The sequence below is a fragment of the Hordeum vulgare genome, chromosome 3H (genome assembly GCF_904849725.1).
Source record: "Hordeum vulgare subsp. vulgare chromosome 3H, MorexV3_pseudomolecules_assembly, whole genome shotgun sequence".
In the NCBI taxonomy this organism is placed as follows: domain Eukaryota; kingdom Viridiplantae; phylum Streptophyta; class Magnoliopsida; order Poales; family Poaceae; genus Hordeum; species Hordeum vulgare.
The window spans coordinates 536,674,105-536,685,205 of record NC_058520.1 but is presented as its reverse complement, the minus strand read 5'-3'; the positions used below and the strand labels follow the sequence as shown (position 1 = coordinate 536,685,205).

Here is an 11,101-nt window from a genome sequence, read left to right as displayed (position 1 = left end):
ACCAAGTAAACACATTCAGATTAAGGTATTGCTATGGGCTCAAATAAGGATTTGCTTTCAAATGCACCAACTAAAGCAAATATGATGGAGCCAGAGATTTGATAAATGGCAGAGAGTATTGTAAGGCCAAAGACCCATATATTGTGCCATTAGTTGTCGTGCTTCAAGTTTGGAACGTCGAGTCGACATGGTTTGGAATGTCAGTTTTTTACATCTATCAATGTTGTCTCAGCTCTCTCATCTTTTTTCTCGCTGCAACATATTGTAACATATAACTGACAAGTTGGTAGATGGTTTGAATACCCTTTCAATTGTTTCTAAATCTTCAAGGAATGTTAGTCTTCGTTTGGTTTCCTTGTGCAATGTTTATCATTTTTGTTTCCCTGTATAAATCCTTTATTTTTTGGTATGGTTGGGCTTGTCCATTTTCAGAATCAACATGCACATCATGGTTGTGAATTTGTTTGACTGGAAGGATAATATGATGTTGAAATATAGATTTAACAAGAGGTCATCGAGTGTGAGAGGATGTATAGCTCGGACTTAATATGGTTTCTTGTTTAAGGAAGTCTTGATTTGTTAGTTTTATGTTGCCGCTACAAAATAACCTGTCTTCCTACTAGCTACAGTGAGAGGGGTCAACAAGGCTTCACAAAATTTTGAGTTACCCAGAACAGTGAGAAGGGCAACAAGGTTGCACTTTATTCATATGCTAGAAATCAAGTACATATAGAGGATGCGTGATTCATGAAGATTGGTAATTTCAATTATTAGAACGAGTAAGGAATTAGATATTATCCATTTCATGTGAAATTTGAAACTTCCAGTAAATTTATTATAGAATTTAATATGTTTGATAATACTGTGTTTTACTTTAGACGTGTGTTGCACATGCACACTTTTTTATGAAGGATTATGAGCAAATATTTCAATTTGTCATTTTTTTCTGTGAGTAGTGTTGAACATGCACGAACACTATATTTGCACGTGCACGAACTCATTTCCAAGTTATATTTGAGAGAGGTATATTAATTTGTCCATTCCATCATGCAAGCTTTTTCAATTTGTCATTTTTTCTGTGAGTAGTGTTGATTGCTGAAAGCATTGTTGTTCGGCACTACTGCAGTTGTATATTTGGCATGGGTTGTCACTATTTTCATTTGAAGTATATTGGATGATGAGAAGTTATGCATAGTATACTATATATATACTATGGTTACCATTAGAACTCTAAACACCTATGGTTATCATGTATACTATATTATTTAGCCATCATGTGCATTTTGAGATCATTGCTTTCCTAGCGCGCCTTGTGAAATCTCGGTTGCTAATTTGAATATGCATAGTGATATGGTCGCAACTATGGACTAGCTTCATGCGCAATATTCAAAATTGTATAGTTTATGTTCTCATGATTGTTTTCTCAGCTTAACTGTAACTCCAAAGACTCGTGGGAATGTACTAAAGTTTGGCCTCAAACACATGAGTATTACAAAATATTTGGGAGTTTAGTTCACAGGCCTACGAGTTTAGCTTCCGTAGTTGTATGTAATCTTTGTGAAGATGAGAGAGTGGTTCTCAGAAAATTGAAATGTTGCTAACGGAATATGTCGATAGGCCTACCAGAATGGATTTTTTCAACAAGACTATGAGGATTGGATTGAGCTGATAGTGGAACCAGGTAAGAAGGTAACGAACTTCTGCGATATTTTTATGCCAAGTAAACAAAGCCAACATTGTGTTTCTATATTATTATTTCTCAAGTTTTACACCATCCATTAATCGGAGGCTTATTGTCAGTTTATATAATGAGAAGGATCAAATACCTAATAAACCTGGGTGGGAATCCATCTAGCATTACTTCCCAACATGACAAACTGTTTAATAGGTTGACTTCATTTTTTTACCCTGAAGCAACAAGGTTTGTCCCTACTTTCAATTTTTACTGTGTCAACAAAACGAAAGAATTATCAATTGTGGGGAAAGAGAAAAAAAGAAAAGGAAAGGAAAATAAAAGAAGACCAACAAGGGAAGGACAATAAAAATAGAATCTACATTGGGTGGTTGATTTAATGTTAGTTGTAAAATTACTCTTCATTTTTATGACATCATTAGTTTAGAAAGTGTGTGACTTGTCCTGCTATCTATCCAGCGCATGTAAGCCATGTAAGCTGATATGTGCATTCTTGTGGGCTACCATGCTCCTATCCCATAGCACCAAGTTTTTAGGTGTGTTTTTCCCATCAATTGGGTGAATTGGATTCTGTAGTTGTTGCGTGATGTCCATTATGTAGTTGAAGCTGATTTGGCACTCCAAAATAGTGATTTGCCTGCTTATAACATGTTTCTTAAAATTTACAGAGTACACACGACTCATTTGAGAAAGTCAAGGTTTACATCATCCAGCAATCTGCGTCATGCTATTCTGCTATCACGACTAACCATATCTGTTTTCCTATTCTATGACCCTACCATGGGTGTCATGTTTTTATCCATCCTGATCTCATTTCTAGAGAGGCTTAACATATTCTTTAGTGTGGACATACTACGTTCAGTTGTTCATGAGGTTTCATATACATGTTGCTAATAGTGTAGATGTAAGGTTTGTGAGTTATGCTGCTTCTGGGTCACGCAATGACAATAATGTAAAAGTATCAATGTGTTATGTGTTTGAATAATAGTTGTGTATTTGCTCCATCAAAAGTCAAATGATTAAAAAAGAAGATTACTTTGATCAAGAATGAGCACATGCATATGGCATGCAATGTTGGTTCTAGGTATACGTTATTTTCATCTCTTATTAACTGTTTGACAATCTGATGAATAAAAAAATTCATTTCAACGGTTACACGTGCGTTTGGGCGTGCACTATTACTAGTACTCAACAAAAGCAAAGCATTGTGGTCATCGAGATAAGATGGCGCCTTGTGAGATCCGTTGCAAGGCCAGTTGAGAACCCGGACTGTTGATGGTGTAGCTGGAGAGAAGGTGGACGATGGTGAAAGGCCGGTCAGCGACGAGGACAAACCGCTCATCCCGCTTCACGAAATCGACGGCCTCGGACACCCTCTCTACTCTCCCGTTGTTGCACCTGCAGATGTGAGCGGACGAGCCCAGATGCTCAGTGTAGTACACGCAGTTCGCTTCGACGCCTGGGAAGTTGTCCGCATCCACAGCCAGGCACCTCCGATGGCCGACGAAGACGGCGAACCTGCCGATGCTCTGCATGAGCCAGAGCCCACGCGTCTCCATGTCGAACTAGGAGACGCATGGCGAGGTGGCTCTCCGTGGCTTGAAGACGAGCAACACGTGCTCGGCCATCCCAACGAGGAATCCCCGGTCGTCGTTCGCGTAGCCGGAGAAGAACTTGTCGGGGTCGAAACCGTAGGTCTTCACGAGCTTGAATAGAACAGCACCCACGGCGGGTCGGCCGACGTGCGTGTAGACGCCGCAGCCTACGGCCGCCTTGAGTAGGAGATCGTAGTCTGCCGTGCGCCCGTGCCCTCGTTGACGGTGAAACACCGGCTGTCGGGGCCGGCCGTGTAATGCGTGCGAGAGGAGCCGCAGACTAGGACGAGCTTGAGCAGGGTGCTGCCGTCGAAGACGACGTCGGCGCCCCCCACCTCGGCGGGCACGGGCGCCGCGAAGCGGACCACGGCGCCGGTGAGAAGGTTGAGGACGCTGGCCGCGTGAGGAGCGCGTTTGTCAGCCAGGACGACGTAGTGGTCGCTCGGCAGCGGGAGCTTCCTGTGGCGGAAGCGGCCGGTGTCGGCGTCCAGCAGGAGCATTGGTTTCCCTTCGCTCTGGAAGGGGTCGTCGAGGACGACCCACCGGCGCAGGTTGAAGCGGTGGTCAGAGGCGTTGTCCTTGGGGTCGTCCGTGGCGGCGCGCCAGCTCGGGCAGACGGCACGCATGTCCATGTAGCAGCCGACGTCGTAGGTGTGGAGGAAGGAGTCGGCGATGCGGCGGACGAGGTCGGGCGGCAGCGTGGACCATCTGGACCAGTCCTCGGTCACCATGGCCGGAACTGCCGGCGAGGTTTCGAGGCAGCCCGGGCCTTTCTTCTCCCTTTTTGCCGGCGAAAGAAGAGCAGCCAGCGCCGGGCAGACAAGGGCGTCGGCGCCCGTCATTGCCGCGCACTCCAGCTCTCGCAACAAGGTTACCAGATGATGATCTACAGAAGAACGCAAGCAGAGCAGATGCCAGATGGGATGCAAGTGAGAGTGACCAAATGGAGGAGGGGGGAATGACGAAGCGGGGAGAGCAGTAGCAAAAGTGCACAGCGGCTGGTGGTCTCGGAGAACTGACGCACTCGACCGACCACGAGCTGCTGCTGCTCCGTCCAGTCAAGTTGAGCGCCGCGCGCCGGAGCAATGCACCGGGTCTGAAAAGGCAGAGTAAGCTAAGCATTTCGGGATGAAGGCCACGTTCCACGGACAGCACTCCTCCCGGTGACGTACTCGCATGACGATGGGAGCGATGGGAGCACACGGGTGAGGCTGCCCACATGCGAAACAAAAATGATAAACATACAATACAAAGACTTACAAAAGGTTACCCACTCACTAGTATTTTTTCTTTCTAACTAACCCTCTCTTCTTCTGATTTTCAAGGGATGAGGCTTCATCTATACTACTTATTAAACAATCAAACAAGAATTACACTACAGACGCCCCATAAAACGCCCCACAAAAAAAACAACCAATCAGCACCTCACGATTAATCCCACAGATCTTAATCTAACAGCCCTCGTTAATCCACCGTCTGCTGGGTGGACTTAGCAATTACAATTGGCTGAACATACTCCACCAACCAACTACAAGCCGTGGTGGGTGCCCGAGATCTGCCCCAATTCCCGGCCAGCCAGCCGCCATCGCCACCGCCGCCGCTCGCCCCAGCTCCCCCCGCTCGCCCCGCTCGCCGCGCCACGCCGCTCGGCCCCGCTCCCCCCGCTCGCCGCGCTTCCCCCGCACACCGCGCCGCGCCGCTGGCCTGCTCGCGCCGCTCGGCCCCGCTCCCCCCGCTCGCGCCGCTCCGCGCCGCCCACGCGCCTCCTCCCCCGCTCGCCGCGCATCCTCCCGGCGCCCACCACAAAGGAAGGGACAGCGGCGACGGCGGCTCCATGCCCTTCATGTCGACTCCGGCCCTGGCCCTCCGCGCGCGCACTCGGTCACACAGGCGCCTGCGTCCTCGAACGAACCCTGTGCGCGGCAGCAGAATTAGTATCAGTCCCGCTGCCGCGTCAGCACCACAGCAAGCAGGCAGGCAGGCAGGCGACGGAGCCCGCGAATCGGATCGAGCGGGGGCACTCACCGAGGATTGACAGAGCGTGCCGCCGCCGGTCGGGGCAGGGGAGGGAGGAGGAGCCGTGTCGTGCCGTCCGTCGGGCAGGCGCAGGCACAGGCCCCTCCGGCTCTCCGAGGAGGTCGGCAGCGTGGCAGGGAACGGCGAGATCTGCGAGGGGGGGGAGGAAGCCGTAGGAAGGGGAGAAAGGGGGAGAGGCGCCGACGGCGAGTTTGACGTGCAGGCGTAGCACGGGCGAGATATGTTCAGGCAACTTTTTGTTCAGATTGTTCAGGCAACTTTTTGTTTTGTGAGAAGTTCTAGATTTCTCATCAACTCATGTTGACCCAAATGATGCAGCCTTTTGAGCGCCTTGCCTTGCCTCACGTGACCACAAGAAATTGCTGCTGCAGAAGAGGAGACGACGTTGGCTGCGGCGGCTCAGCACTAGGTTGGGATCGCATCTGGAGTGGAGGAGGTTGCCAATGCAAGAGAGGAGCATGTCGAGATCCCTTCACTGAAAATTCTGCACGCCCCAGCAGCAATTGTCCTCTGAACCTACACCAATCTACAGCAGCAAGGAAAGCCCACTTTCGCCTCTTTTTTTCATATCATTTGACTTATGTTCTTCCTGTTGATGGATGGTACCATAGATTTATAGGATTCAAGAATGGTTGCGGATTTTAAAGGATGGCTCATTGTCCTTGTAATCACTGGAATGTTTACAGATGTTTACAAATGTCTATCATGCAACGAAAATAGATGGCCAGGAGCTAGCAATCAAATTCTATAAAACCTCTGTCCTTGTCTTTAAGTAAGATTTGATACTTTACACTTGTTTGTTGCTCCCTATAGATTCTTGTTGAAACATATTGCAGTACTGTGTCATGTGATATGCTCTATCCTTTTCGCACTTGTTAAAATAATTGTTCTAAAATGGTTTGAATGACATTTGTTTATTGCAGGGATAGAGACAGATATGTTCAAGGAGATTATCGTTTTAGATATGGTTACTGCAAGCATAATCCCCGAAAAATGGTTAAAACCTGGGCTGAAAAGGAAATGAGAAATCTTAAACGGTGGGATATATTTTTCATACCTTATTCATAATTTCATATTGCTGTTACTAAAATATCTATGATTAATTTCAGGCATTTGTAGAATCATTAGGAATGAATTTTCTTGCGAATTATGGTAAGGAATCCATCAATGTGGAGAGAACTTTCTTAAATATGTCATCAGAAATCAAGAAAAAAGTAACCAGGAACTTCACACTTTTAGAGGCCCTTTTTCTTCCCAGTTTCTCTGAAGTGACGACGGGGAAGCGGCCCTCGATCGGGGCCATGGTCCTCTCTCGGCGGGCAAGGAACAACGACGGCGAGGGACTTGCCCAACTCCCGCACCGGAATACATATGTCAGTATCAATAATCACTGACAAATATATTACTCTTGGATCATCTCAAATTTTAGTGGCCCTATGTCTTTTCACCCTCATGCTAAAAATTTTGGTATATTTGCATATTTATCTAGCTGCTTTCTTAGTGCCTTACATCTATTAGTGTTGTCTCAGCTGTCTTGTCCTTTTTCTTGCTGTAAAATATAACTGGCAAATTGATAAGATGGCTCGAACATCCTTTCAATAAAATATAACTGACAAATTGGTAAGATGGCTCGAACATCCTTTCAATTGTTTCTAAATCTTCAATGACTATTAGTCTTCGTTGGGTTTCCTTATGCAATATTTGTCATTTTTTATTCCTTGTATGAATCCTTTATTTATTTTTCGTACGGTTGGGTCAATCCATTTTTAAAATGAACGTGCATATCATGGTTGTGAATTTGTTTGACTGGAAGAATAATATGATATTAAAATGTATATTTAACAAGAGGTTATGGAGTGTGAGAGGATGTATAGCTCAGACTTAGCATGGCTTCTTGTTTAACGAAGTCTTGATTTGTTTGCTTTATTTTGCTACTACAAAAACTTGTCTTCCTACCGGCCACAGCGAGAAGGTTCAACAAAGCCTCACTACAATTCTGTGCTTGGAAAATGATTTTAAACTTCCAATTTTTCAGAATAGTGAGAAGGGCAATAAGGCTGCACTTTATTCATATGTTGTAAATGAAACATATATAGAGGATGTTTGATATGGATTCAAGAGGCATGTTGATTCATGAAGATTGGTAATTATAATTACTTGTAAGAGTAAGGAATTAGCTGTTATCCATTACATGTAAAATTTGAAACTTTCAATAAATTTATCATATACTTTGTTAGGATTTCTGATGTTTGACATATCGTTTCTTATTTTAGACGTGCGTTGCACGTGCATGCTAACTAGTTTCCTTAATCTTCAATTAGAATCCATCTGACTGTAAAATTCTTGTAAACCTATGTATGTATAGCACTACTGAGCTAGCTGAACCGCTAACTTGGGGACTTTTTAGTCCATCTTTTTCAAGAGTCTCCGCTAGTTGAACCGCGTCCGGTAGATGACCTCTTTCGCTCATCCCCTTCATCAGCTCTTTGATAGGGATACTATAACCTAGGTCCCTAAACTTGGAATGGATGGCGGAGCGTAGGTGGCAGGCAGTTATATGGATACGACGCTTTACCCGTAGACGCTTCTCCACCTCTCGCAAGAATTGTATGGAAGTCGTCCTCGAGGACACTTCCCGGATGACCGTACCGGGGAATTGCATGCGAAAAATGACTGCAGGGCATAGTCGTGTCTCGTGAGCCTGCAAAGGCAGAGCTATGGTAGGTTTCTGTGTTTTTGTGTGGGGTTCACTTCTTACAACGATCACAATGGTGCAAGTCGTGGAGAAAAGCATACTACTCCTTTCGTTTTTAAATATAAGTTTTTCTATAGATTCCACTAGCAAACTACGTACGGATGTATATAAACATATTTTAAAGTGTAGATTCATTTATTTTGTTTTGTATGTAGACCCTTGGTGAAATCTTTTAAAAAGTTATATTTAGAGACAGAGGGAGTATTTATCGACATATCATGCATGCATCGGCCGTTGATCATGCATGATGAAGATTCGTGTTCATGCATGTGAATTAGGTCACATCAACCGGTCACTTTTTTTTCACAGTGTTAACCTTCCATTTCATGTGACCTCTCTCCTGTCACCAACACATGCTTTTTTCCAATGATTTTAAATGTTAGAATACATTTTAGCTTTTGAACCCAAAATTTGATTTACAATTCGTTTGCATATTTATGTTTCTTAAGATTAGTACTTTAAAAGAAGACCATTCTTAAATATATTTGTAAAAATAATATTATCTAATAATATATTTAATATTGGTCTTGTTTTGAATATCTCGTCGGAATAAACACATTTGTCCAAATAGAAGGTAAATCAAACTTTGATTTCACAAGATATCAAGCACCTAAATTATTTAGGTAGAAAGAAATAAGAAAGGAGTTATTTGTAGGATGGAGTTATAGGACCAGACAATATTTACAAATGGTTCTGACACACAACCTGACCACAATGCCAGAAAATGCACGCTCTTTGCAAGTCGTGTAAGTAAAAACTGAAAAGTTATTGTACAATGGTACTTACTTGCATTTTTGCACGTGCTAGTTTGATTGCAAAGGAAGCCTTCGACTTTAAAAATCCGCGAACTTCCCTTGTGGAAGGGGCTCGAATGTTTAAAATCCGTTGAGTGAGGTTGGTGTAACGGCGAAAATCCTAAACCTACCAACACCTATATATATTACAAAAACTTCCATCTAATCTAAACACACCCCCTCCGATTTTCAGGTGGGGTGGGCCTCACCCTCTCCTTTAATCCAATGAAAAACTCCCACGTCAGACCACTAGGGTTAGGGTTTAGGGTTTAGGGTTTAGGGTTGTGGCTACCTACTACTTATTGCGGAATTAAAGTAAGAAGCAACATGTAGATTTGTGATTGGAGATAAGGGGGGAGGAGAGGGAGGGAGGGGTGCACCTTGGTGAAATTCAGGGGGGGTGTTAGAGAAGGTCCCCAACTGTGACACCTCTAAAAAAGTAAGGTATATATAACATCAAATCTCATCATGTTCTGCAATAACATTATTGTATAATTATAATCCAAGATTACCTACTATATGCTATCACAATTCTATGGCTCTCGAGTTAATGAAGCTCAGCAAGAACTCAAACATAAGCAAACAAAGCAACTATAACAACAATTTGTGAGAAACAGGACAGTCTATAAAGATGCAGATGAAATGTATACCTGTATAACTCATAAAATTCTGAAACTTAGGATGTGGTAATAAATTGCATAACAGTACTATGTACAAATTTCAGGATCTTTTACGTTCTAGAAAAATAGGAAAAATCAAACACTACAGCTAAAGTTTCTTTTTTGCAGAGCACATATCAAACAAGCAATTCAAACATTCTTTCTTGACACAATATTTTTATAATACAATGAATTTGTACAAGGCGGTAATTATTATTTTTTTGAAATTTTTCTATAATCAAGATTCACAAAGTTTCCATGGGCATGGACATAGTTCAAGGCTAGCCCTCACTTCAACGGTGCTCGTCCTTCTCACTTTCACTTTTCTTTTTAAAAAAGTTTAGGTTCCTCATTTTATTTATTTTTTGTTTTTAATTATTTTAAAATCACATAAAAGAATAAAATGACTCTCTAAAACTTTCGGGGTGTCTCCCTGATAGCGCATTTTTTAAAGTCATTAAGTTAGGCATATAATGGTCAAGTAATTGATCCACCCGGATCCCAAGGTATATCAAATCCAATTTTAATTAACAATGACTGGTAATTTAGTAGTGAGCAAAAAACAATATATATCATGTAAAAACAAAGTATATCTCTCTTCCTATGCATTGTCATGTCATAAAAGAACAATTCTTTCACAAAAAGTAAAGGTCAATACATAGCATAGGTAGTTTCTTGCAATTTTATCATATTGGAAACATAGAGAGGTAAAGATTTGGTTCCTCTCTCATAATAACTGCAAGCAGGAGCATAATTCATATTGGCATCATGGCCACAAGCATAGCAAGCATCAAGTTCATCAAAAAGGATTATTTCAAATGAATCCAAGGGATCATAGCAAAAGCATTCATCCTACGGTAAGCACGAAGGAAAATTAAACAATGTATGAGTTAAAGAGTTACTCTCATTAGAAGGTGGGTACGAGTGATCAATCCGCTCTTCCTCCTTTTGTTCTTCGCTCTCCTCATTTTTTTCGTCTAATGAGCTCACGATTTTAGCAATTCCTTCTTCCATAGATTCCTGCAAAATATTAATATCTTCCAAGCAAGCAAACATTCTTTCAATAAATTCTATAACATAAGCATTAGAAGTATAGTTTTCATAGCAATATTTAAGTATGACAAATTTTCAGATTTGTAAAGAATAGCATCGTACTTTTCAATCAAAGAAGCAATTTCATATGCATCCTTAAAAGCAACAAATTCTTCATTTTTTTCAATATCATAATAACTGTAGACATCCTTGGCATAAGAACATAGTATTTCATTGTCATTAAACAGACATTGATAGGAAAGATGTTTTTAGTGTCTTGAGAACAATAAGTAAAATCATGTATTTCATATAAATTCCAAGCATAGCGATTCAAACAATTAATTTTATACCCTAAGAGTTTCCCTTCTTCGAGATAAGTGGTGTCGCACAAAATAAGCATACTCATCTAATGTTTTTTTTTCCTCAACTAAGCTAGTTGGCTTTTCAGCACGAACACGAAGAGATCGAAGATGATTCAAGTAGAATTGCTTCGGCAATACGGAATACTAGTGGTTCCTCAACTTTCGGTAGCAAGT

At 42.5% G+C, this 11,101-nt stretch overlaps 1 long non-coding RNA gene across 1 annotated transcript; it reads left to right on the top strand.

Moving 5' to 3' along the window:
• The first annotated feature begins 6,019 nt into the window (after window positions 1-6,019).
• On the top strand, window positions 6,020-6,563 carry LOC123440471. Its single transcript, XR_006630319.1, has 2 exons — window positions 6,020-6,097; window positions 6,249-6,563. It is a non-coding gene; the product is annotated as an uncharacterized LOC123440471 (long non-coding RNA).
• Window positions 6,564-11,101: the final 4,538 nt, after the last annotated feature.